This window comes from Cheilinus undulatus, linkage group 23 (genome assembly GCF_018320785.1).
Source record: "Cheilinus undulatus linkage group 23, ASM1832078v1, whole genome shotgun sequence".
Classification (NCBI taxonomy): Eukaryota; Metazoa; Chordata; class Actinopteri; order Labriformes; family Labridae; genus Cheilinus; species Cheilinus undulatus.
In genome coordinates this window covers 35147786-35175090 of record NC_054887.1, presented here as the reverse complement: position 1 = coordinate 35175090, position 27305 = coordinate 35147786, and positions in this window count along the sequence as shown.

Genomic DNA, 27305 nt, shown 5'->3' with positions numbered 1-27305 from the left:
ATGTTCTAAGGGTCTAACCTAAACCCAATTCTCTCTCTCTTCAGTCATGTTCTAAAGGTCTAACCTAAACCACGTTCTCCTCTCTCTTCAGTCCTGTTCTAAAGGTCTAACCTAAACCACGTTATCTCTCTCTTCAGTCATGTTCTAAGGTCTAACCTAAACCACGTTCTCCTCTCTCTTTCAGTCATGTTCTAAGGTCTAACCTAAACCACATTCTCCTCTCTCTCTTCAGTCATGTTCTAAGGGTCTAACCTAAACCATCTCTCCTCTCTTCAGTCATTTTCTAAGGGTCTAACCTAAACCACGTTCTCCTCTGTCTTCAGTCATGTTCTAAAGGTCTAACCTAAACCAGGTTCTCCTCTCTCGTCAGTCATGTTCTAAAGGTCTAACCTAAACCACATTCTGCTCTCTCTTCAGTCATGTTCTAAAGGTCTAACCTAAACCACGTTCTCCTCTCTCATCAGTCATGTTCTAAGGGTCTAACCTAAACCAGGTTCTCCTCTCTCTTCAGTCATGTTCTAAAGGTCTAACCTAAACCACGTTCTCTTCTCTCTTCAGTCATGTTCTAAGGGTCTAACCTAAACCACGTTCTCCTCTCTCTTCAGTCATGTTCTAAAGGTTTAACCTCAACCACGTTCTTCTCTCTCTTCAGTCATGTTCTAAGGGTCTAACCTAAACCACGTTCTGCTCTCTCTTCAGTCATGTTCTAAAGGTCTAACCTAATCACGTTCTCCTCTCTCTTCAGTCATGTTCTAAGGGTCTAACCTAAACCACGTTCTTCTCTCTCTTCAGTCATGTTCTAAGGGTCTAACCTAAACCACGTTCTTCTCTCTCTTCAGTCATGTTCTAAGGGTCTAACCTAAACCACGTTCTCCTCTCATCAGTCATGTTCTAAAGGTATAACCTAAATCACGTTCTCCTCTCTCTTCAGTCATGTTCTAAGGGTCTAACCTAAACCACGTTCTCCTCTCTCTTCACTCATGTTCTAAGGGGGTAACCCAAACCAAGTTCTCCTCTGTCTTCAGTCATGTTCTAAGGGTCTAACCTAAATCACGTTCTCCTCTCTCTTCAGTCATGTTCTAAGGGTCTAACCTAAACCACGTTCTCCTCTCTCTTCAGTCATGTTCTAAAGGTCTAACCTAAACCACATTCTCCTCTCTCTTCAGTCATGTTCTAAGGGTCTAACCTAAACCACGTTCTCCTCTCTCTTCAGTCATGTTCTAAAGGTCTAACCTAAACCACGTTCTCCTCTCTCTTCAGTCATGTTCTAAGGGTCTAACCTAAACCACGTTCTCCTCTCTCGTCAGTCATGTTCTAAAGGTCTAACCTAAACCACATTCTCCTCTCTCTTCAGTCATGTTCTAAGGGTCTAACCTAAACCACGTTCTCCTCTCTCATCAGTCATGTTCTAAGGGTCTAACCTAAACCACGTTCTCCTCTCTCTTCAGTCATGTTCTAAAGGTCTAACCTAAACCACGTTCTCCTCTCTCTTCAGTCATGTTCTAAAGGTTTAACCTCAACCACGTTCTCCTCTCTCTTCAGTCATGTTCTAAGGGTCTAACCTAAACCACGTTCTGCTCTCTCTTCAGTCATGTTCTAAAGGTCTAACCTAATCACGTTCTCCTCTCTCTTCAGTCATGTTCTAAGGGTCTAACCTAAACCACGTTCTCCTCTCTCTTCAGTCATGTTCTAAAGGTCTAACCTAAACCACGTTCTCCTCTCTCTTCAGTCATGTTCTAAGGGTCTAACCTAAACCACGTTCTTCTCTCTCTTCAGTCATGTTCTAAGGGTCTAACCTAAACCACGTTCTCCTCTCATCAGTCATGTTCTAAAGGTATAACCTAAATCACGTTCTCCTCTCTCTTCAGTCATGTTCTAAGGGTCTAACCTAAACCACGTTCTCCTCTCATCAGTCATGTTCTAAAGGTATAACCTAAATCACGTTCTCCTCTCTCTTCAGTCATGTTCTAAGGGTCTAACCTAAACCACGTTCTCCTCTCTCTTCACTCATGTTCTAAGGGGGTAACCCAAACCAAGTTCTCCTCTGTCTTCAGTCCTGTTCTAAAGGTCTAACCTAAACCACGTTCTCCTCTCTCTTCAGTCATGTTCTAAAGGTCTAACCTAAACCACGTTCTCCTCTCTCTTCAGTCATGTTCTAAGGGTCTAACCTAAACCACGTTCTGCTCTCTCTTCAGTCATGTTCTAAAGGTCTAACCTAATCACGTTCTCCTCTCTCTTCAGTCATGTTCTAAGGGTCTAACCTAAACCACGTTCTTCTCTCTCTTCAGTCATGTTCTAAGGGTCTAACCTAAACCCAATCTCCTCTCATCAGTCATGTTCTAAAGGTCTAACCTAAATCACGTTCTCCTCTCTCTTCACTCATGTTCTAAGGGTCTAACCTAAACCCAATCTCCTCTCATCAGTCATGTTCTAAAGGTCTAACCTAAACCACGTTCTCCTCTCTCTTCAGTCATGTTCTAAAGGTCTAACCTAAACCACGTCCTCCTCTCTCTTCACTCATGTTCTAAGGGTCTAACCTAAACCCAATCTCCTCTCATCAGTCATGTTCTAAAGGTCTAACCTAAACCACGTTCTCCTCTCTCTTCAGTCATGTTCTAAAGGTCTAACCTAAACCACGTTCTCCTCTCTCTTCACTCATGTTCTAAGGGTCTAACCTAAACCCAATCTCCTCTCATCAGTCATGTTCTAAAGGTCTAACCTAAACCACGTTCTCCTCTCTCTTCAGTCATGTTCTAAAGGTCTAACCTAAACCACGTTCTCCTCTCTCTTCAGTCATGTTCTAAGGGTCTAACCTAAACCACGTTCTCCTCTCTCTTCAGTCATTTTCTAAAGGTCTAACCTAAACCACATTCTCCTCTCTCTTCACTCATGTTCTAAGGGTCTAACCTAAACCACGTTCTCCTCTCTCTTCAGTCATTTTCTAAGGGTCTAACCTAAACCACGTTCTCCTCTGTCTTCAGTCATGTTCTAAAGGTCTAACCTAAACCAGGTTCTCCTCTCTCGTCAGTCATGTTCTAAAGGTCTAACCTAAACCACATTCTGCTCTCTCTTCAGTCATGTTCTAAAGGTCTAACCTAAACCACGTTCTCCTCTCTCATCAGTCATGTTCTAAGGGTCTAACCTAAACCAGGTTCTCCTCTCTCTTCAGTCATGTTCTAAAGGTCTAACCTAAACCACGTTCTCTTCTCTCTTCAGTCATGTTCTAAGGGTCTAACCTAAACCACGTTCTCCTCTCTCTTCAGTCATGTTCTAAGGGTCTAACCTAAACCACGTTCTCCTCTCTCTTCAGTCATGTTCTAAGGGTCTAACCTAAACCACGTTCTGCTCTCTCTTCAGTCATGTTCTAAAGGTCTAACCTAAACCACGTTCTCCTCTCTCTTCAGTCATGTTCTAAGGGTCTAACCTAAACCACGTTCTGCTCTCTCATCAGTCATGTTCTAAGGGTCTAACCAAAACCACGTTCTCCTCTCATCAGTCATGTCCTAAGAGTCTAACCTAAACCACGTTCTGCTCTCTCTTCAGTCATGTTCTAAGGGTCTAACCAAAACCACGTTCTCCTCTCATCAGTCATGTTCTAAGGGTCTAACCTAAACCACGTTCTCCTCTCTCTTCAGTCATGTTCTAAAGGTCTAACCTAAACCACATTCTCCTCTCTCTTCAGTCATGTTCTAAGGGTCTAACCTAAACCACGTTCTCCTCTCTCTTCAGTCATGTTCTAAAGGTTTAACCTCAACCACGTTCTTCTCTCTCTTCAGTCATGTTCTAAGGGTCTAACCTAAACCACGTTCTGCTCTCTCTTCACTCATGTTCTAAAGGTCTAACCTAATCACGTTCTCCTCTCTCTTCAGTCATGTTCTAAAGGTCTAACCTAATCACGTTCTCCTCTCTCTTCAGTCATGTTCTAAGGGTCTAACCTAAACCACGTTCTTCTCTCTCTTCAGTCATGTTCTAAGGGTCTAACCTAAACCACGTTCTTCTCTCTCTTCAGTCATGTTCTAAGGGTCTAACCTAAACCACGTTCTCCTCTCATCAGTCATGTTCTAAAGGTATAACCTAAATCACGTTCTCCTCTCTCTTCAGTCATGTTCTAAGGGTCTAACCTAAACCACGTTCTCCTCTCTCTTCAGTCATGTTCTAAAGGTCTAACCTAAACCACATTCTCCTCTCTCTTCAGTCATGTTCTAAGGGTCTAACCTAAACCACGTTCTCCTCTCTCTTCAGTCATGTTCTAAAGGTTTAACCTCAACCACGTTCTTCTCTCTCTTCAGTCATGTTCTAAGGGTCTAACCTAAACCACGTTCTGCTCTCTCTTCACTCATGTTCTAAAGGTCTAACCTAATCACGTTCTCCTCTCTCTTCAGTCATGTTCTAAGGGTCTAACCTAAACCACGTTCTTCTCTCTCTTCAGTCATGTTCTAAGGGTCTAACCTAAACCACGTTCTTCTCTCTCTTCAGTCATGTTCTAAGGGTCTAACCTAAACCACGTTCTCCTCTCATCAGTCATGTTCTAAAGGTATAACCTAAATCACGTTCTCCTCTCTCTTCAGTCATGTTCTAAGGGTCTAACCTAAACCACGTTCTCCTCTCTCTTCACTCATGTTCTAAGGGGGTAACCCAAACCAAGTTCTCCTCTGTCTTCAGTCATGTTCTAAGGGTCTAACCTAAATCACGTTCTCCTCTCTCTTCAGTCATGTTCTAAGGGTCTAACCTAAACCACGTTCTCCTCTCTCTTCAGTCATGTTCTAAAGGTCTAACCTAAACCACGTTCTCCTCTCTCTTCACTCATGTTCTAAGGGTCTAACCTAAACCACGTTCTCCTCTCTCTTCAGTCATTTTCTAAGGGTCTAACCTAAACCACGTTCTCCTCTGTCTTCAGTCATGTTCTAAAGGTCTAACCTAAACCACGTTCTCCTCTCTCTTCAGTCATGTTCTAAGGGTCTAACCTAAACCACGTTCTCCTCTCTCTTCAGTCATGTTCTAAGGGTCTAACCTAAACCACGTTCTCCTCTCTCATCAGTCATGTTCTAAGGGTCTAACCTAAACCACGTTCTCCTCTCTCTTCAGTCATGTTCTAAAGGTCTAACCTAAACCACGTTCTCCTCTCTCTTCAGTCATGTTCTAAAGGTCTAACCTAAACCACGTTCTCCTCTCTCTTCAGTCATGTTCTAAGGGTCTAACCTAAACCACGTTCTCCTCTCTCTTCAGTCATGTTCTAAAGGTCTAACCTAAACCACATTCTCCTCTCTCTTCACTCATGTTCTAAGGGTCTAACCTAAACCACGTTCTCCTCTCTCTTCAGTCATTTTCTAAGGGTCTAACCTAAACCACGTTCTCCTCTGTCTTCAGTCATGTTCTAAAGGTCTAACCTAAACCAAGTTCTCCTCTCTCGTCAGTCATGTTCTAAAGGTCTAACCTAAACCACATTCTCCTCTCTCTTCAGTCATGTTCTAAGGGTCTAACCTAAACCACGTTCTCCTCTCTCATCAGTCATGTTCTAAGGGTCTAACCTAAACCACGTTCTCCTCTCTCTTCAGTCATGTTCTAAAGGTCTAACCTAAACCACGTTCTCCTCTCTCTTCAGTCATGTTCTAAAGGTTTAACCTCAACCACGTTCTCCTCTCTCTTCAGTCATGTTCTAAGGGTCTAACCTAAACCACGTTCTGCTCTCTCTTCAGTCATGTTCTAAAGGTCTAACCTAAACCACGTTCTCCTCTCTCATCAGTCATGTTCTAAGGGTCTAACCTAAACCACGTTCTCCTCTCTCTTCAGTCATGTTCTAAGGGTCTAACCTAAACCACGTTCTGCTCTCTCTTCAGTCATGTTCTAAAGGTCTAACCTAATCACGTTCTCCTCTCTCTTCACTCATGTTCTAAGGGTCTAACCTAAACCACGTTCTCCTCTCTCTTCAGTCATGTTCTAAGGGTCTAACCTAAACCACGTTCTCCTCTCTCTTCAGTCATGTTCTAAGGGTCTAACCTAAACCACGTTCTGCTCTCTCATCAGTCATGTTCTAAGGGTCTAACCTAAACCACGTTCTCCTCTCTCTTCAGTCATGTTCTAAAGGTCTAACCTAAACCAAGTTCTCCTCTCACATCAGTCATGTTCTAAAGGTCTAACCTAAATCACGTTCTTCTCTCTCTTCAGTCATGTTCTAAGGGTCTAACCCAAACCACGTTCTCCTCTCATCAGTCATGTTCTAAAGGTATAACCTAAATCACGTTCTCCTCTCTCTTCAGTCATGTTCTAAGGGTCTAACCTAAACCACGTTCTCCTCTCTCTTCAGTCATGTTCTAAAGGTCTAACCTAAACCACGTTCTCCTCTCTCTTCAGTCATGTTCTAAGGGTCTAACCTAAACCACGTTCTCCTCTCTCTTCAGTCATGTTCTAAAGGTCTAACCTAAACCACGTTCTCCTCTCTCTTCAGTCATGTTCTAAGGGTCTAACCTAAACCACGTTCTCCTCTCTCTTCAGTCATGTTCTAAAGGTCTAACCTAAACCACGTTCTCCTCTCTCTTCAGTCATGTTCTAAAGGGCTAACCTAAACCACGTTCTGCTCTCTCTTCAGTCATGTTCTAAAGGTCTAACCTAAACCAAGTTCTCCTCTCTCTTCAGTCATGTTCTAAAGGTCTAACCTAAACCACGTTCTCCTCTCTCTTCAGTCCTGTTCTAAAGGTCTAACCTAAACCACGTTCTCCTCTCTCTTCAGTCATGTTCTAAAGGTCTAACCTCAGCCACGTTCTCCTCTCTCTTCAGTCATGTTCTAAGGGGCTAACCTAAACCACGTTCGGCCCACTCGTCAGTCATGTCCAAAAGGTCTAACCTAAGCACGTTCTCCTCTCTCTTCAGTCATGTTCTAAGGGTCTAACCTAAACCACGTTCTCCTCTCATCAGTCATGTTCTAAAGGTCTAACCTAAACCACGTTCTCCTCTCTCTTCAGTCATGTTCTAAAGGTCTAACCTAAACCACGTTCTCCTCTCTCTTCAGTCATGTTCTAAAGGTTTAACCTCAACCACGTTCTCCTCTCTCTTCAGTCATGTTCTAAGGGTCTAACCTAAACCACGTTCTGCTCTCTCTTCAGTCATGTTCTAAAGGTCTAACCTAATCACGTTCTCCTCTCTCTTCAGTCATGTTCTAAGGGTCTAACCTAAACCACGTTCTTCTCTCTCTTCAGTCATGTTCTAAGGGTCTAACCCAAACCACGTTCTCCTCTCATCAGTCATGTTCTAAAGGTCTAACCTAAACCACGTTCTGCTCTCTCTTCAGTCATGTTCTAAGGGTCTAACCTAAACCACATTCTCCTCTCTCTTCAGTCATGTTCTAAAGGTCTAACCTAAACCACGTTCTCCTCTCTCTTCAGTCATGTTCTAAGGGTCTAACCTAAACCACGTTCTCCTCTCTCTTCAGTCATGTTCTAAAGGTCTAACCTAAACCACGTTCTCCTCTCTCTTCAGTCATGTTCTAAGGGTCTAACCTAAACCACGTTCTCCTCTCTCTTCAGTCATGTTCTAAAGGTCTAACCTAAACCACGTTCTGCTCTCTCTTCAGTCATGTTCTAAGGGTCTAACCTAAACCACGTTCTCCTCTCTCTTCAGTCATGTTCTAAAGGTCTAACCTAAACCACGTTCTCCTCTCTCTTCAGTCATGTTCTAAAGATCTAACCTAAACCACGTTCTCCTCTCTCTTCAGTCATGTTCTAAAGGTCTAACCTAAACCAAGTTCTCCTCTCTCGTCAGTCATGTTCTAAAGGTCTAACCTAAACCACATTCTCCTCTCTCTTCAGTCATGTTCTAAAGGTCTAACCTAAACCACGTTCTCCTCTCTCTTCAGTCATGTTCTAAAGGTCTAACCTAAACCACGTTCTCCTCTCTCTTCAGTCATGTTCTAAAGGTCTAACCTAAACCACGTTCTCCTCTCTCATCAGTCATGTTCTAAGGGTCTAACCTAAACCACGTTCTCCTCTCTCTTCAGTCATGTTCTAAAGGTCTAACCTAAACCACGTTCTCCTCTCTCTTCAGTCATGTTCTAAAGGTTTAACCTCAACCACGTTCTCCTCTCTCTTCAGTCATGTTCTAAGGGTCTAACCTAAACCACGTTCTCCAATCTCATCAGTCATGTTCTAAAGGTCTAACCTAATCACGTTCTCCTCTCTCTTCAGTCATGTTCTAAGGGTCTAACCTAAACCACGTTCTCCTCTCTCTTCAGTCATGTTCTAAAGGTCTAACCCAAACCACGTTCTCCTCTCAACAGTCATCATCAAAACGACTAAACAAAACCACGTTCTGCTCTCTCTTCAGTCATGTTCTAAGGGTCTAACCTAAACCACATTCTCCTCTCTCTTCAGTCATGTTCTAAAGGTCTAACCTAAACCACGTTCTCCTCTCTCTTCAGTCATGTTCTAAAGATCTAACCTAAACCACGTTCTCCTCTCTCTTCAGTCATGTTCTAAAGGTCTAACCTAAACCACGTTCTCCTCTCTCTTCAGTCATGTTCTAAAGGTCTAACCTAAACCACGTTCTGCTCTCTCTTCAGTCATGTTCTAAGGGTCTAACCTAAACCACGTTCTCCTCTCTCTTCAGTCATGTTCTAAAGGTCTAACCTAAACCACGTTCTGCTCTCTCTTCAGTCATGTTCTAAAGGTCTAACCTAAACCACGTTCTCCTCTCTCTTCACTCATGTTCTAAAGGACTAACCTAAACCACGTTCTCCTCTGTCTTCAGTCATGTTCTAAGGGTGTAATCTAAACCATGTTCTCTTAGACATGGCTCTATCTTTAAAGTCGTTCTCTTCCGTGTTCCCCGCCTCCTTAGTCCTTGTCTTCACTTAAACTATTTGTAATCAAGCGGTTCAGATGGCATGCAGCTGGCCCTGATAGACTGAACTCATCCTTGGCCTGTTTTCACTCTGGGACCAGGATCCTGGAGTCAGATTTGGTCTTTGAGCCAGTAGAAGTGAAACCATGTAGAAGTGGGTGGTTAGAATCAGAGCAGATGTTTGTGCATCTGCGTCCAATCGGCATGTTTCCTTCCTTTAGTGGAGATCGAGTCGTTTCAGCCCAAAGTGGCTGTCCTCTCCTTTTTCTGCTCCGGGTTCATCCTGACCCTCTGTAACTGCTCCGTCTTTTGTTCTTCTCGCTCACATAACCAGCTCTGATCCCAGGCCACATGTCTTAAATATGTGGTAGTGGTTGCATTTCCTCCCGGCGTGGTTGTGCGGAGGGCGAGCAGGCTGTACGTGTCAGCATCCCTGCAGCAGGTTGTGCAGGGAGGACGCTCTATTGTCTGAGAACATACATGTCTGTGGCAGCGCTGCTGCAGTGTATTTCCTCTCCTCTATGATATGTTTACCAAATACCTGTTTAGAATGCGGCGGTGGCTGCGCCGCGCGCTCCCTTCCAGTCCCCGAGGATGCTCGTCGGTAAATGGCGGTATTATTTGTCAGCTCTGGCAGTGTCTTGAGGCTGCTTCAGAGAGATACAAGGAGGCAACTGATAAGGAGAGCATCAGAAGGGCAGTTAATTGCCTCCAGTCTCCGGGAGCTGGGGAATATTTAAAATCTATGGGATTAAAGACAGATTAAAAACTGCAGAAGCAGTGGGCCCAATGGCGCTTAAAGATTGCAATCAGCAAGGGTAATGGCGGAGAAGAAGGAGGGGAGAGAGAGGGGGGAAAACAGTGAACGAATGTGGCGGCAGGGGGAGGAAGAGAGGGAGGGTGAAAAAAATGACAGATAGGAAATTCAGATCCGCTCCTAATGCCCAGGGTTCCATCTTGTAAGCACGATTCATCTACGTGTAAATCGTTTTTTTCCCGTCTTTTCGTTTTCTTTTTCTTTTTTTCCCTCCCTCCTCATCCCGGGCCTGCTTTGCTGGCGTTGCCACCGCCGCCGCCGCTGCTGCTTCTGCGGCGCTTTGCTCGGCAGCCTCCTTATCGGACCATCAGTGAATTAAAAAGCGCTTCTCCCTGTGAGGATTAAGGAGGTTGATTGAAGACGGTACGAAAACTAGCTAATAAGTCGAAAATGTCAGAAGGGCACTCTATCGAAACTGTGTACTTTTCATAATAAAGCTGACGAGGGAGGGGGGAGGGGGGAGGCGGAGGAGGGAGGAGGGGAGAGAAACTGTCATGTCAGATGGAGCCGGAGGAGAGGACACAGGAAGTGGAATCCTGTTTTCTAAAGCGTGTGAAAACGGTCATCTACGGAGAACAAAGAGGGTCAAACGCCGCCTCAATCTGGAGAAATTACGGCCTCACAGCTCGCCGCCATGACAGCGAGGAAGGCTGCCTTATCATTAGCGATATTAATGACATCCCGGGCTTATCGGCGCCATCTGAAGGCATCACAAATTACAGAAGAAAGAAAAACACGGGCCACATACACGGAGACGACTCTGTTTGGGTTAAAGAGGACAAGATGTGCCCAATCTTGAATTGTTTTCCCACCTTATCACAGGCCCACTCACTTAATCCTGTTAATGACTACATGAGATACTTAAGGTATCATCGCCACCATCAGCCATCCGCGCACATATCAGCCCACAATCTGCTGCTGCTTTTTCCTTTTTAATCCATTTTTTTGCTGCTCTCTCTCTCCCTCTCCCTCCGCTCCAGTCTGCAGTCTTTGCTTGAAAGATTAGCCTTATAAATTATGCATTGGTGGGTAGTGGGGGTAATCCGAGGCAGCGATAGGATCGCCGCGGTGTCGAAGGGGGCATCGGGGAAGCAGCGCCACCATCATAAATATGAAACAGATGTTGGGTGACATTTTAAAAAAGTGGATCCAATCCCCTCCTCTGCTGCGTCTGGTGTTTTAAACGGAGGGAAGGAGCTGACATCCATCGCCGTACCCACCCGTACTTCCTTCTCTTTCTCGCCGTAATCCTGTGGAACCGCCGATGCATAGATTATACTCTGCTTTATTCACAATGAGCCCAAAAAGCTCCAAATGCCAGCTCCTTCAATAACATGAAAATGGCATCTAATCTGGGCTGATTAAGGTCTATTTTAGACGATCCTTTTAGGAGGGAGAAATTAAAAGGCGCCTGAGGAGGAAATGCACACGTAGGCGTGTGAATGTGAGGTTATGTAAATGGAAGATGCTTCTGATACCAGGAGATGTTCAGATTGGAGATCAGGCCCGATTATGACGCGCTACAATGCTGCGCTGATGTGTTTGGATGGGCGGCGTGGTTTGTGGCGTGCGTGCCGGTGTGATTGTTCTGCAGCTGGCAGCGGCCCTGAGGACTCCTCGCCGGTGTCTTTCATGGCAGAATGAGAAAGAGACGCGACAATGAAGACGGTCCCTCTCATCCCGCTTTGTCTCGTCCTTCTCTGCCACTTCTTCTCACAACGGCCTCAACTCCATTCTGCCGCGCTCCATAAAGGCGCCCGTTGTTGCCGCGCATTGTCGGCCATTGTTTGGAGCTAAAAAATGAAGATAATGCTCGTTGGAAAGGCGCTGGCGCTTTTGTTTGCGTCTTGCTTTTCTTTGCTTTGTGTCAGGCTTTGGCGGTGAAGAGACACCTGGAGGGCAGGAGTGACTCACGGCGGGGTGAGGAGTCAAGTTCCTGTTAGTAAGCAATCAAAACCTGGAAGAGGAGCCAGGATGGCGTTCAACACATGACAGGAACCATGGGGGAACGAGTGAGGGGAGAACACTGAGAACTATGGGATATATACTGGTCCAACTGGGACATCTCTGTTTCTGGGGGGAGGTGTCAAAGTAATCAGGTCTGAAGGAGTCATAAACAGGACCAGGGTGCTCCAAGAATCATTATTATTCACTATTATATAACCAGGGGACAGACCAGCACAGATATCTGAGAACTGAAGCTGCAGTACGATTAATAAAAGTTCTACTGGAGGTTCTCTGAGATCCCAGGCTTTAACTGGACCTACCATGGTCCTGAACCTTCCCTGCATGGACTCCATTGTTCTTCTCACACAGTTAAAGACCTTTTTAATGTAAACAAACACAAATGATCCTGTAGCAGAGTTTTACAGCATTTTCAGGAGTGAATGCATGAAATTAGCCGCTTTGGAGCTTAAAACTTCTAATGGTGGAGTGAAGAAGCAGTTTAGGTCGGCGTGGTCAAAGTCATCCGAAAGAAGCATCATGGTGGAGACTACGCATCATGTCTATAGTGGCAGCTGCAATTAATATTAACAACATGACTAATGGTTACAGCTGATATAGACTGATATTTACAGCTAATATAGACTGATATTTACAGCTGATATAGACTGATATTTACAGCTAATATAGACTGATATTTACAGCTGATATAGACTGATATTTACAGCTGATATAGACTGATATTTACAGCTAATATAGACTGATATTTACAGCTGATATAGACTGATATTTACATCTGATATAGACTGATATTTACATCTGATAAAGATTGATATTTACAGCTGATATAGACTGAGATTTACAGCTGATATAGACTGATATTTACATCTGATAAAGATTGATATTTACAGCATCAACAGACTGATATTGATAGGTGAAATAGACCGATATTTAAAGCTGATACAGACTGATCTTTACAACTGATATAGACTGATATTAACAGCTTGTACAGATTGATATTTACAGCTGATATAGACTGATATTTACAGCAGATATAGATGGATATTTACTGCTGCGACAGACTGATATTTTCAGCTGATATAGACTGATATTTACAGCTAATAGAGACTGAGATTTACAGATGATAGAGACTGATAGTGACATCAGGTATAGACCAATATTTACAGCTGATACAGATTGAAATTTATAGCTGATATAGACTGATATTGATAGGTGATGAAGACTGATATTTACATCTGAAAAAGACTGATATTTGCAGCAGTTATAGACTGACATATACAGTTGATATAGACTGATATTTACAGCTGATATTAACTGATATTTACATCTGATAAAGACTGATATTTACAGCTGATATTAACTGATATTTACAGCTGATATAGACTGATATTTACAGCTGATATTAACTGATATTTACAGCTGATATAGACTGATATTTACAGCTGATATTAACTGATATTTACAGCTGATATAGACTGATATTTACAGCTGATATTAACTGATATTTGCAGCTGATATTAACTGATATTTACAGCTGATATTAACTGATATTTGCAGCTGATATTAACTGATATTTACAGCTGATATAGACTGATATTTACAGCTGATATTAACTGATATTTACAGCTGATATAGACTGATATTTACAGCTGATATTCACTGATATTTACAGCTGATATTAACTGATATTTACAGCTGATATAGACTGATATTTACAGCTGATATTAACTGATATTTGCAGCTGATATTAACTGATATTTACAGCTGATATTAACTGATATTTGCAGCTGATATTAACTGATATTTACAGCTGATATAGACTGATATTTACAGCTGATATTAACTGATATTTGCAGCTGATATTAACTGATATTTACAGCTGATATAGGCTAATATTTACAGCTTATTTAGACTGATATTACAGATATTTACAGTTGAAATATGTGAAATGATGTTAGTCTGGAGTATTTCTGATGTGATAGCCTCCTGATGTTGGACGAAGTGGGTGAAAAATAAAAGAATCCCTAGCAGTGAAAAGTAGAGCTGTATGAAAGTGGGGAGTGAGGATGAGGAAGAATGGGATGATGGAGGTTGTGATAGAGAGACTGAGAGACTGATGGCCTGGAGAAAGTGTGATAGCAGCTGAGGAGAGTGATGGGGGGGGGGGCTCGTCTGAGCCCTCCCCCGGCCTGTCACTCAAAAGGAATGAGGAGGTCTTATCTCTGCTGCACACGTGACCCCTAACCTGACCTCCCTCCACCTATTCTCCATCCATCCCTCCTCCCGGCTCTTTCCATCTCTGCTCTGTCATGTGAAATATTCCCGCCCCTAAAAGGAGGCAAATATGAAAATCTCTGCAGTGGAAATTCATCTTTTTTTCTTTTTGGGCTGTGAAGAATCCACAAAGTACTCGCTGTCTCCTGCAGAGAGACGATAATCTATGGAGGAAACATCAGCGTGTCTGAGCATGTGCAGTAGTTACAGCGCTCAGTATCCTCACCTGCACGAACACAGAAACACTAGGGCTGTCCCTGCTAGAGGATCCTGATCTCATACATCTGTCTGGTTTTAGCTTTATTGATCTGTCATCATTACAGATGAACCATGCTCTCTAACTTTCTCCTGCAGGCTCCTGCAGAAAGAATGTAGTTCTCAGTTTGCTGTTTTTGGTCCACCTTTACTTTCATGCTAAAACGGATGCAGAATCTCAGCTCTCACAGACGTCTGCTTCTCTCAGGACCATCAGAGTCTGTGCTGCAGGGATGTCAGATCAATGTATCAGTAATTATCAGACTAAACAGACTAATCTGAGGTAGAAAACAGTCACCGAATCTCAGAGAACTTTATTTAAATCACACTCAGGTCAGCAATAACCATCTGCTTCCTACGGGCTGAGATAAAACAGCAGCACGCCACCAAACTCACCACAGGAACTACCACCGTCATCATCTCCATAAAAACCATAAACATGTTTGCACACGGGGTATTCCAGAACAGGAGCGGCGCATGAATTCAGAAGCTGCTTTTCATTATTTTGGCCATCATTCCCATTTTGCATCCATTTGGTATTCCAGTGTGTTAGATATGCATGCATTTCCAAACTGCAGTCCACACCCTGAGGACCAGTCTCTGCCTCCCAGGGTCAGAGCACCCTGGTCCCTTCACCTGCTCAGCCTGCTGTGCTCCTATGCTGACCTGCAGGTGGTGGGTCTGCAGGGTGGAGGCTACTTCCTGTCTAATCTGAATGGCCTGTCTACAGAGGAATCCACGATGGGGGTTGAAGTATGGATGATAGAAGTGCAGAGCAGAGAGCTCCATCCCACCATGTGGAGATCCTTGTAGGTTGGGAGACCTCTACCCTGCTCTTGTCACCTCCAAATCCCACATACTCTACCTGTGTCCTAGGCATGACACACCTTGCTCCAACAATGGCACACGCCCTTGCCTGCTGAGAGTTTCTGGAGATCAGCCGTGAGCAGCTGGAGACTCAGGATCACAGGAGAACTGTGAGTTCACATGTAAACTGGTCTTGATCTTATTGCAGTGTTTCTTTTCTACCAGGATGAGTGCGTTAGGAAGTCAAAGGCTCATGTTGCTTGGGCGTCACCCTTCTTTCACAGGGGGGCGCTGTGCAGCCGTTGGTCCTGGAGGATCGAGCAGTACAGGACAAGGACTGAGATGCTGAACAAGTATAGGCTCCCATACCTGACCTGGGCTGGCACAGGCCCTCCTCAGGGACTTCTTTGGTTAATCAGAATCTATTCTATTCCTTGGCCTTCCCTTATTTACATTGTAAACTCTCGTCTTAGTCACTGGCAGTCATGTTTATGGGCGTATACTTCATATTTAAGGCCTAAATCTCGGGGCCCTCAGAGCACGGGGCCCCAGGTAACTGCCTACCTCAGCCTGAAGGTAAACCGCCTGTTCGTGGCCAGCCCTACATTTAAACACATCCCTCACCTGAGGCGTTGAAGTCACCACAGTAACCAGCCCTGCTCAGAGAGCGCTCACATGCCTCAGTGACAGCACCGTAAATCTGCAGGTCATCAGCAGGATCACAGGTACAGGTGTGCTAAATCTACAGGTGTCGGTCCTCACTGATGGCGGCGGTTAACGGGTGCCAGGAGAGGATCACTTTCAGGGGAAGTTTGTTCTCATTAGGCACTTCCTGTTCTTTTCACACCCTTTCAAAATAAGTTACACTCAAATATTTGAGTCCAACCTCTGAATGATTCAGAAAGATCAAATTTAACCCTTTAGAACCTACTAATGCTGACCTCTGTGATGTGGAACAGCTGGAGGAGGACACTCAGCGATGGTGTCTGCATTTGAGGTCATGACGGTGTGACTTTCTACTGGAATATTAATCCCAGCGGTGCACAGCTGCAGCACCATCTTCGTCACAGTCCCTGATATTTTGTCCACATTTTAACTCTCTTCTTTCCTTCCCTTTCATACCAAACACTGGGCCTAAATAGAAACCAGTATTTCAACAGAATCATGTGGCTCTAATGCTGACAGCTGAACTCTGTTCCAGCCGTCTCATCAGGTATTAGTCTTACCTTAGTGGTTCTAATAAACTGGCACTGACAGCTGCAATTAAAGTCTGCTCTTCATGAGACTTTATGTTAAGGTGCTCTGAGGCTGCAGAGGAACATGCATGCACCGCTGCAAGCTGCACAGCTCCTCCTGGGGGGGGGGTCTCAAACCACTGTCAGATAAGAGGTCATTAGGCCAGAGGAGGGCAGCCATTAGCATGCCATCTCCCAGCATACAGCAGTCCTCTGGATGCAGGGCGATGAGACGGCAGACTGAAGGGGGGTGGACTCTGAGATCCTGAGGTTTTTTAAGTTTCAGAGCATGGGGGGGGGGGCATACCAGAAGAACCAGGACCAGGATTATCAATGAGATTTAATAGATTTTTTTAAAAATGGAGGAATGCACAAAACAACAGAGACAAGAAACGTCTGAGCTCTGAGCATGCTCAATCAGGTATCAGGTCATAAAATGATCCTAGATCAGCTGTTCTTGGACATCAACACGCCAAGAACCCCAAATATTTCACTGTGAGCTCTATGAGCTGGGACCCCCCGGCTGATGTCTTTTTTTTTTCAGGCAACAGTAGGGGTCCACAGGCTCCAGGGGGGCCAGCATTTACTAAGTAGGTTTGCATCAAATCTGAAGTATATGCATTGTGTATAGAGGTGCATCATCATCATCACTGCTCCTCTGAGATGTGGGCATGGCCGTCTTCGTGCACAGAGTCAGTCAGGTAAATCAAAGTCCACTAATGCTGCTGGTCTTGCACCAGTTCCTCAGCCTCCTCTATGGCAGCCCTCAGCCTGTTGGAGGTCTTCCTTGATGACACCTAGCTGGAGCCTGGCCCGTCCCTTGGTCTTTTCCACCCTGTAATCCTGGGGTCGAGCTTGAGGACAGCTGTGGTTGGATGTTCTGGTGGGAGGCAGAGACCAGCACTCTTGGGTCTGGCCTCGGTGAGGGGGCTTGTGTGTTCCAATGACCCAGAGAGCGTTACCGCCTGGAACTCGCTCCTGGTAGGGTTAACCTTGGTGGGCCGGTCTCTCGGGGAAGTTCCAGACAAACCGTGACCCCCGGCATGCCGGCACGCCGCCAGGTGGCAGCCCCACCATCCGGCTATCCCACAGAGGGTTAACAACGCCCAGTAGAATCCAGTTTGTTACCAAACCAACATATGTGCCTGAGAGCTGAGCAAAAATAAAACACAAACTAGATTTAATGATCTTAAAGCGGGCAACGGGACCCAACATGAAGGTCCAAGCCCCTCAGAAAGTCCCAAATGTCTTCATATCCAAAATATCATGGATTATTGTGTTCTCTACCTATAAATTCCTCGGTAAAAATCAAAGATGTCAGATTTTTCTTTTCAGAGAGGAATAAACAAAAATAATCACTTTAATGGATGAAATATCACAACGAACACTGAGACATGTGACTACTGAACATTCCCAGCAGCGCCCTGTCGTCAGGATTACCTGGATTTCAGAACGACTACTTCCCTTGTGCAGCATGGCGAACCAGCAGGGTTCTCTTATACTGTCTCATGTTAAAGTAAATCTTTGTTCACATGTCAAAGCTGTTAAAACTCAGAGAACTAATTAATAATTATTATCAATCTTCATAAGCGTCTCCAGTTCCCGCTCAAACCTGCCCTCAGACGTGACTCCTTCCTGTCTGAGATAAAACCATGGTCCTGTCTCTCTCTGAAGATCTCCCTGTTTTTCTGTTTGTTCCTCTGCTGTCAAACAGTGAAGTGACAAACTTTCCGGCTCTTTCTGCTCCTTTTACGCCTTGTGGCTTACTTTCAAACAGAGGTGAGGTTGGGGGGGGGGGGGCAGATAGGGCTAATACAACAATCCCTGGTACACGTCTGTCTCCTTGTCACACTGTTCAGTAAGGTTCTTTTTTTTTTGTGCCCGTCAGAAGAATCCAACAAATTGTCAGATTGTTTGAACGGCGGTGGTGGCGGCGGCGGCGTTATCCATCCTGTGTGAGCGAACACTGAAACTCAGTGGGAGTTTCTCGCTCGCTCCATTCTTCCCCTCCCAGTAAAACAAACATTTGAAGGCTTTTGTGTCGCCTGTCTGTATTTTAACATTTCAAAACGTTGTCTTCTTACGGGTGATCTAAACTATAATCACCTTGACATCCGTCAAGCTGCTGCATGAAACAATGGCGCCCGGCTGCTCAGAACTGAACATCAATAAGCTTAGAGGCACGCTGCCTTTTTCCCCGACGCCGATTTACACTTTAATGCAAATAGCCGGCTTTGTACTCTCCATATGAAAGGTGTTATTAAATCTTATTTTGCATTATTCTGGGGTTGGGGGGGATAAATCTATCAAAGGCTGCAGAATTCAATAACTCGGCTTTTTTTCCTTGTTTTTATTTATTCACATTTTTAATTAAGTTTTGATTCTGAATGCGTTGGGGGGTAAATTGGCAACTAGTGACAGAAGAGAAGAAGAAGAAATCCCTCTGAAGTTTCTCTGCTCCCCCCTCCTACCATTCACTCCGTTTACTCACTGTCAAAAGCACTTTTCCAAACGCAAACGCCACTTTTTTATCCAGGTTTCACGGAGGGCCGCGTCTTCACCAGAGGTTAACGCCACTTTTTTATCCAGGTTTCACGGAGGGCCGCGTCTTCACCAGAGGTTAACGCCACTTTTTTATCCAGGTTTCATGGAGGGCCGCGTCTTCACCAGAGGTTAACGCCATTTTTTTTTATCCAGGTTTCACGGAGGGCCGCGTCTTCACCAGAGGTTAACGCCACTTTTTTATCCAGGTTTAATGATTTAATGACTTTGTGAAAGATCTATAATTGTTGTCAACATTGTGTTTGGAGGCTGATAACGTTAAAAATCAGTTGAAACAGTATTTATATGAACACTTGCTCAAATTTTGAAAATTTGGTTGGGATATGAAAACTTACAGTGTGGAGCCATCCTGAGGCAGCAGGTGAGGTTTTAGTCCAGCCTCAGGCTCCGCCTTCTTCAGGTCAATCAGGGTCAATCTCTTCTGAACCTGGCTCATCATGCTGTAAATTTATGGTCCCCTCCTCATTCCTTGGGGCCCCAGCCCCACCCGAGCAACTGTAGGAATTATTCGTCCGCCCCGTGGCGTCGGAGCTGGGCCGTCTTCCTCCTATCAGCAGAGAGCTGCAGGGACAGATGGACTCAGACTGGAACTCACCTGGCTGGTTCTGTACTGATCCTCTCACCATCATCACCAAACCAAACTGTTAAACGTGCTAATGACTGAGTCTGATTGATATTTTGCCTCTTATGATAAAAGTAGAGATGGAACTGAACTGTGAATAATAAAATCCTGATAAATCACAGTTTATCTTTAGAAGGGTATCAGGCAGGAGGTTTATGTTTTTCATTGGCCATCACATTCATGTTTTCATGAATATCTTATTAACTAAAGTTGATGTTTGTTTGGGCATGGTTCACTTTGACTCAGCTGTGATTTGTGGTCCATATAAAGAATCCTATTAGGAAATATAACATCTGCTGTTATACATTAAAGAAGAGTACACATTAACAGACTTTACCATGGCTGGAAGCTGTTGGGAAAACTGTAAAATGCACCTTTAAAGTGCGTGACTTTGACTGTGTAAAGGCGCATTAACCTGGAGATGAACATGCAAAGACAATGAAGAGTGACAGTGAGAGTCATCACTGATTACAGACTGCCGTCAACTTTGCCTTTTCCACTTGGATTGCTCAAACTTTTAGGAAAATTCCTTCACGCTGTGATGTTAGAGCTGTAAAAAAATCCTCATGTCAGGTCTTCTAACAGACGTGACCTGAAAGCCTGACCCGGGCCGTCTATAAGCGTCTGACTGTACAGGAGGCGGGGCTTCAGAGCTGCGGTGGATGTGCTGGGGGTTTTGGTCTGAGTGGAGGTGTCAGATGTTGGCTGCGGTCTCTGAAAACAGCCCTAAAAGCCTTGTGCTTTCAATTAAAACATCCATCACGGATTACTCACACAAAAACATACCTTCAGCCTGCTAAGAGTGCTGCCTGTTCCTGACAAAGGGCTTACAAATCCCACCTCGCTCCCTGGCCGCCTCGGGCTACGGCGGCTCACTAACACTCTAAAACACGCTCCTCTGTCGTCTGTTCTCCTCCGTCTCCCTCCTCTCTTCTCCTTCGTCTCCGTCCTCCTCTTCATCATGTAAAAACAGACCGACCTAGTGAATGAAATGATAACCAGCTTATTTTTAACTTGATGAATGGCGGCAGACGATGAGGTGGCTCGTCTCAGGTCTTTCTGCAGAGGAATGTGTCGCCCGAGTCGGGCTGTCAGACACGTTAGGAAACCCACACCACTTTAGAGACAATACTCCCACTTTGCCCCCCACCAGACGGCCTGTTAGGGGGAAGTAACCGATCCCATGGTTTGTGTGTGTGGTAAGAAATGCATACATGAGTGTTCCTCCTATTCACAGTGGATCAGGTGACCTTTGACCTAGAGGTTGGGGATTTAAATGACCCTGCTTGTACTGCAGGAACTGACAAAGGGACAAACAAAATTTAGGTTATGTTGTGCTTTTGCAGCAAAAAGAAGGGATACTCTTAACGGCATCCATATTTTCCTTCAGCCGTGATCGTATTCAAGTTTCATCATCTAAGGTGTTGCATCCCTATGTTGTAAACATACAAAGTGCAAATATGTTGTCATCGAGCCCTAAGACTCTGTCCCATTCTAACTTTGAACCCTACTCCAGTACTTCCAATGCACTGTTGTACTTTATTCAATCGGATGCAAGGAAAAACAAGCCGTTTAACCGCTCAGAATGTGCTGCAACACATGACAGAGACCAGACTGGTGGAGGCTGGTACCACATTTGACCGCTTTTCTTACGCATATAGTTAATAACTGTGCAACTGTGGTGTGCTGTTTTGACTGAACACACTAATCAGTTAACAAGAGAAGACAGGAGGACAGAGAGCTGTGAAACTGTTTGATCACTGCATGCTGAGCGCTCAACTACCATATTATAGAAAATACATGAGCTAACTACCATATTATAGTGAAGACGAGCTCAGCTACCATATTATAGAAAATACATGAGCTAACTACCATATTATAGAGAAGATGAGCTCAACTACCATATTATAGAAAATACATGAGCTAACTACCATATTATAGAGAAGATGAGCTCAACTACCATATTATAGTGAATAATTAAGCTCAGCTACCATATTATAGTGAAGACGAGCTCAGCTACCATATTATAGTGAAGACGAGCTCAGCTACCATATTATAGTGAATACATGAGCTCAACTACCATATTATAGTGAATAATTAAGCTCAGCTACCATATTATAATGAATACATGAGCTCAGCTACCATATTATAGTGAATAAATGAGCTCAGCTACCATATTAGAGTGAATACATAAGCTCAGCTTCCATATTATAGTGAAAATATGAGCTCAACTACCAAATTATAGTGAATATATGAGCTCAACTACCATATTATAGTGAATGCATGAGCTCAACTACCTAATTATAGTGAAAATATGAGCTCAGCAACCATATTATAGTGAATATATGAGCTCAGCTACCATATTATAGTGAATATATGAGCTCAGCTACTATATTATAGTGAATATATGAGCTCAGCTACCATATTATTACCATATTATTTTGCTGCATTAACACCAGCAAAATGCTTAAATCTGGTATTCTGTGATACATTGATTCACAAGTCTGCACTAAACGGGAGAGAGGACATATTTTTATTTCCAGACCTGACCCAAAACCGAGACAGCAGAAACCAAGCCAACAGTAAACCTGACTAATTATTACCCCGTTATGACACGTGATTAGACACTAGAAACGACTGCACAAAGACTTTCTCTTCTTTTTCTTTGCGTAAGTGGTTTAAAGTATCAAAATATAGGCTGCGCGCTTTTCCTTACACACGCAGTCAGTTACACATCATACGCCCACGTTAACTCAAAAATAACAGAGTCACATTAACACTGTTAGCCTGTTAGCTCATTGGCCACTAAGTTCTTTGTAGCATACATCAGCAAAATACCATCCTCCACCGACAACAACGAAGCATCCAAACACATAACAAAAGTGCTCTGTAAACTGGACACTGCCTTACAACTCTACATTTCAAATGAAAAATGAGTCTTACTGTCAGCTGCTAATATCAGTCCCCATGATGATATCACTGTAACCTCCAATAAAGCAGTAAATCCAACCATCCTGGTTTATTTGGACTAGTCCCGAAAAGATAAAAGCTCCACAGCAGATCCGGTCCAGTCCTCCTCTCATTGACGGCTTATCCAAGACTACTTCTGCTAATTAGCCAGCATAGGCCTCTCTCTCTCTCTGCTGCTGCTTCGGGGTTTCAGATGCTCAGTTTGTACTGCCCCCTTTGATTCAGCCTCTTCATTAATCACAGTGATGACATACTCAAAATCCCTCCATACCGCTGATGATATTCAGCCTTTGGTTAACCAGGAAAACCTCACTGAGATTAAAATTCTGCTTTATGCGAAAGCTCTGGTCAAACTTTCCCTGCAGAGCATAGACTGTTGCAGAGTCTCCAGCAGTAATGAGCAGGCGCAGTAGAGAGATAGATTCGCTTTGACGTCATCGTGCATACATAATTAGCCATGCGCTCGCCGTCTGAGGAGATAAACAACCCCAGCACCGCAGGACAGTAGATGTAGTTAGATTAGGCAACTCTTAGTTTATATTAACGCATTCTCGCAACATATCTTCTAGGTTACACAAAATATAATACTCAAGTATTCAGTATTTACTTATCTGGTCATTTGCATGTTTTCTGCTGGACATTGTGACCAGTTATATTTTTATCTGCCAGACTTCTGCCCTTTTTACCGGCCAATGACCGGCAATTTCTGGCTAACTGAAACTCAGTTCCATGGTGATTTTTAGTGTCAGATGTGTAAATAGTGATTGTTGTTGCGGTTCATCAAGGCTTTGGGCTTGATGAAGAATGGTCATTTTCTGTTGTTTTTTTTTTTATGCCATGCTCTGTTTTTATATTTTTACAGAAACTTTACTTTTTCTTAACCTATGGTTTGTGTTCACATTGAACTGTGGGTAGAGATCAATAATGATAAGGACTGGTCAGTGATCATTAATCAGGTCGGTGGAGTCGATAAAGAGAGGAGGAGTAGGGAGTTAGGAATGTCTTAGTGAAGAAGATGTGAGGATGTTTTCAGCCAAGTGTTAGAGGGGTGAGCTGGTGCTGAGTTTACCCCCCCCCCACACACACACACACACACTCTTCCTGTTTAGTGTATCATATTCATTTCCAGATAAACGCGCTCAGAGGCTACTGTCGGCCTCGGAGATATCTACTCCCCGACTCGGCTTTGAGCGCAGACGACGACCGTCGATCCATTCTCCCTCCAAACCTCGCTCTCAGATCAGCCCGTGTTTACATAGCATTACCATATATTAAGCCTCGCATTTTCATGCATAGTGTCCCCGTCGCAGTTCTGACAGCAGAAGAGAGGCGAGCAGCGAGCAGAGGCCCAAAGGGACGGGAGCAGCCCCATCCCTGCCATTGATATTCATTACAGTAGATCTACAGAGGCTGAATCTGCCTCCCGCCCCCTTGGGGACAGAAACACTTTATGTCCTTATCAGTGTTGGGAACAAGGATTTTCTCCTCAGCTAACAACAACACTGCTGCAGCTACACTGGCTCTCCCTCCGCCCGCGTTTCTTTAGGCCCTGGCAGTTAGCGTGGCTCCCAAAATGTGTTTAATCTCAGCCAACACAGCCCACGAAGCTGCAGATAAGGCCGGGCCGGGCGTCAGTGGATGACCCACACCTCCACACATACACAGGTAAACCCCCGCTGGTTCCCGTGTGGACGATCTCTCCACACAACGGTGCACAGCTCAGACCGTCACCAATCTCCCATGAATTACCTGCAGCTCCTGCAGGCGAAAGCAATCACATGTGGTGTTTGTGAGTTTGTACGTGTTCAGACTCGGCTTCACTCTGCCAATATTGACCTTTGGAGAGAAAATCTGATGTGAACTCGCACAGCTTTCCTCACTCGCAGCCTCTGACTGGTTGCTGCTACAGATCGGGTTAAAACTCACGGCTTACTTTAAATCGAGTCTTCAGGTAGTTAATCTCAGAATAAAACAGAACAAACATGTTAAAAACAGACTTCTGTCATTAGAGGAGGACACAGGGGGCTGATTTCAGTCAGTAGAAGACTTTGAAACTTTAAAACCTTCACACAAAAGAACATAAATATTTGTTTTCTTTGGGCCAGAGTCCACGCAAGGAGTCGGTCCAGTACAGGGGCTGGGGTTTGAGCAGCTTTGTCCTTATCCACTGATTTCAAGTAGCAGCCGAAAAATGTCCCTGATTCATAGTCAGAAAGTAAAAATTTGACTATGCAAAAAGTCAAATGATTAGCTATTTGGGTCCTCAAGGACCTGAATTTACTGGGGACCTGAACCAAATCATCCAGGATCTAAAATAACATGGAACAGATAATATTGACCAATGGTTTCAGCTGATATAGACTGATATTTACAGCTGATGTAGACTGATATTTACAGCTGATATAGACTGATATTTACAGCTGATATAGACTGATATTAACAGCTGATATAGACTGATATTTACAGCTGATATAGACTGATATTAACAGCTGATATAGACTGATATTTACAGCTGATATAGACTGATATTAACAGCTGATATAGACTGATATTTACAGCTGATATAGACTTATATTAACAGCTGATATAGACTGATATTTACGGCTGATATAGACTGATATTTACAGCTGATATAGACTGATATTTACAGCTGATATAGACTGATATTTACAGCTGATATAGACTGATATTTACAGCTGATGTAGACTGATATTTACAGCTGATGTAGACTGATATTTACAGCTGATATAGACTGATATTTACAGCTGATATAGACTGATATTTAAGGCTGATGTACACTGATATTTACAGCTGATATAGACTGATATTTACAGCTGATATAGACTGATATTTAAGGCTGATGTACACTGATATTTACAGCTGATATAGACTGATATTTACAGCTGATATAGACTGATATTTACAGCTGATATAAACTGATATTTACAGCTGATATAGACTGATATTTACAGCTGATATAGACTGATATTTACAGCTGATATAGACTGATATTTACAGCTGATATAAACTGATATTTACAGCTGATATAGACTGATATTTACAGCTGATATAAACTGATATTTACAGCTGATATAAACTGATATTTACAGCTGATATAGACTGATATTAACAGCTGATGTAGACTGATATTTACAGCTGATATAGACTGATATTTACAGCTGATATGGACTGATATTTACAGCTGATATAGACTGATATTTACAGCTGATATAAACTGATATTTACAGCTGATATAAACTGATATTTACAGCTGATGTAGACTGATATTAACAGCTGATGTAGACTGATATTTACAGCTGATATAGACTGATATTAACAGCTGATGTAGACTGATATTTACAGCTGATGTAGACTGATATTTACAGCTGATATGGACTGATATTTACAGCTGATATGGACTGATATTTACAGCTGATACAGACTGATATTTACAGCTTATATAGACTGATATTTACAGCTTATATAGACTGATATTTACAGCTTATATAGACTGATATTTACAGCTGATACAGACTGATATTTACAGCTGATACAGACTGATATTAACAGCTGATATAGACTGATATTTACAGCTGATATAGACTGATATTTACAGCTGATATAGACTGATATTTACAGCTGATATAGACTGATATTTACAGCTGATATGGACTGATATTTACAGCTGATATAGACTGACATTTACAGCTGATACAGACTGATATTTACAGCTTATATAGACTGATATTTACAGCTTATATAGACTGATATTTACAGCTTATATAGACTGATATTTACAGCTTATATAGACTGATATTTACAGCTTATATAGACTGATATTTACAGCTTATATAGACTGATATTTACAGCTTATATAGACTGATATTTACAGCTGATATAGACTGATATTTACAGCTTATATAGACTGATATTTACAGCTGATATAGACTGATATTTACAGCTGATATAGACTGATATTATCAGCTGATGTAGACTAATAATTAGTGTTTATATAAATCAGTTAACGGTGGAGGCTGGTTGCATAAATCTGCATTATCCATGCATCTGTAGGAGTTCTTAGTCGTGAGGAGTTTAACGTAGTTCTGCGTCGTCTGCAGGTGCCTGATGTTCACCTGTTCTTGACACCTATCAGCGAGTGTGTGCGTCTGTCGCTGGTTATCTGTCTTTGTGGTTTATCAGTTAAGCCCCAAACAGACAAACTTCATCCTCTGAATAGATCATATCACGCCGTGTTGACAGCAGAGAGTCTTGGGTAAGCAGAGCGCCGTGACTTGGCTTTATGTTGTTTTAGACATATTTCACTATTCATCAGCGTTACGGTGGTGGATATCAAACACACTGCAGCTCTGGTGGAGATGGGGATTTTTCTGCAGAGAGGGGGGGTTTTATTCTGTAGGAGTCCTCTCTGAGGAGAACTAATTGGCTGACATCTTTTACCTATAGGGTCAAAGTTTAAAACGTGCATCAATATTATATGGCTGAAAATGTTTCTGAAGCCTTCAAACAAATTTGACTTCTTTTTCTCTGATGAAAGAAACCTTCATGCTCTGAGTTTTGTTTTCTCCTTTACAAACTAACCATACTGTCTGATGATTTTAATCCTGGGTATTAACACTCCCTCTAAATGTGATTTTGAGTTTAGAATAAAGATTTTTTATGACATCAACTTAAAATTGTTACAAAATCATATTCAGCACCAACTGATCCTAATCTGATGAATTTTATCCAAACTTATTTTCATTTTTGGTTTCCCATCAGTCAGAAAATGATTACTTCCTTATCATTTCAAGCACAGAATTTACTTTAATGAAGTTTGATGGATTATAGAGTTTCTCTTTTTATAATATGAAGTCATAAATCTAGTCTGAGGAGTTATTTCGTTATTTTATGGGCCCAAAGTCAGACGTAGAGTAAGATCTGCATATATATATCTACACACTACACT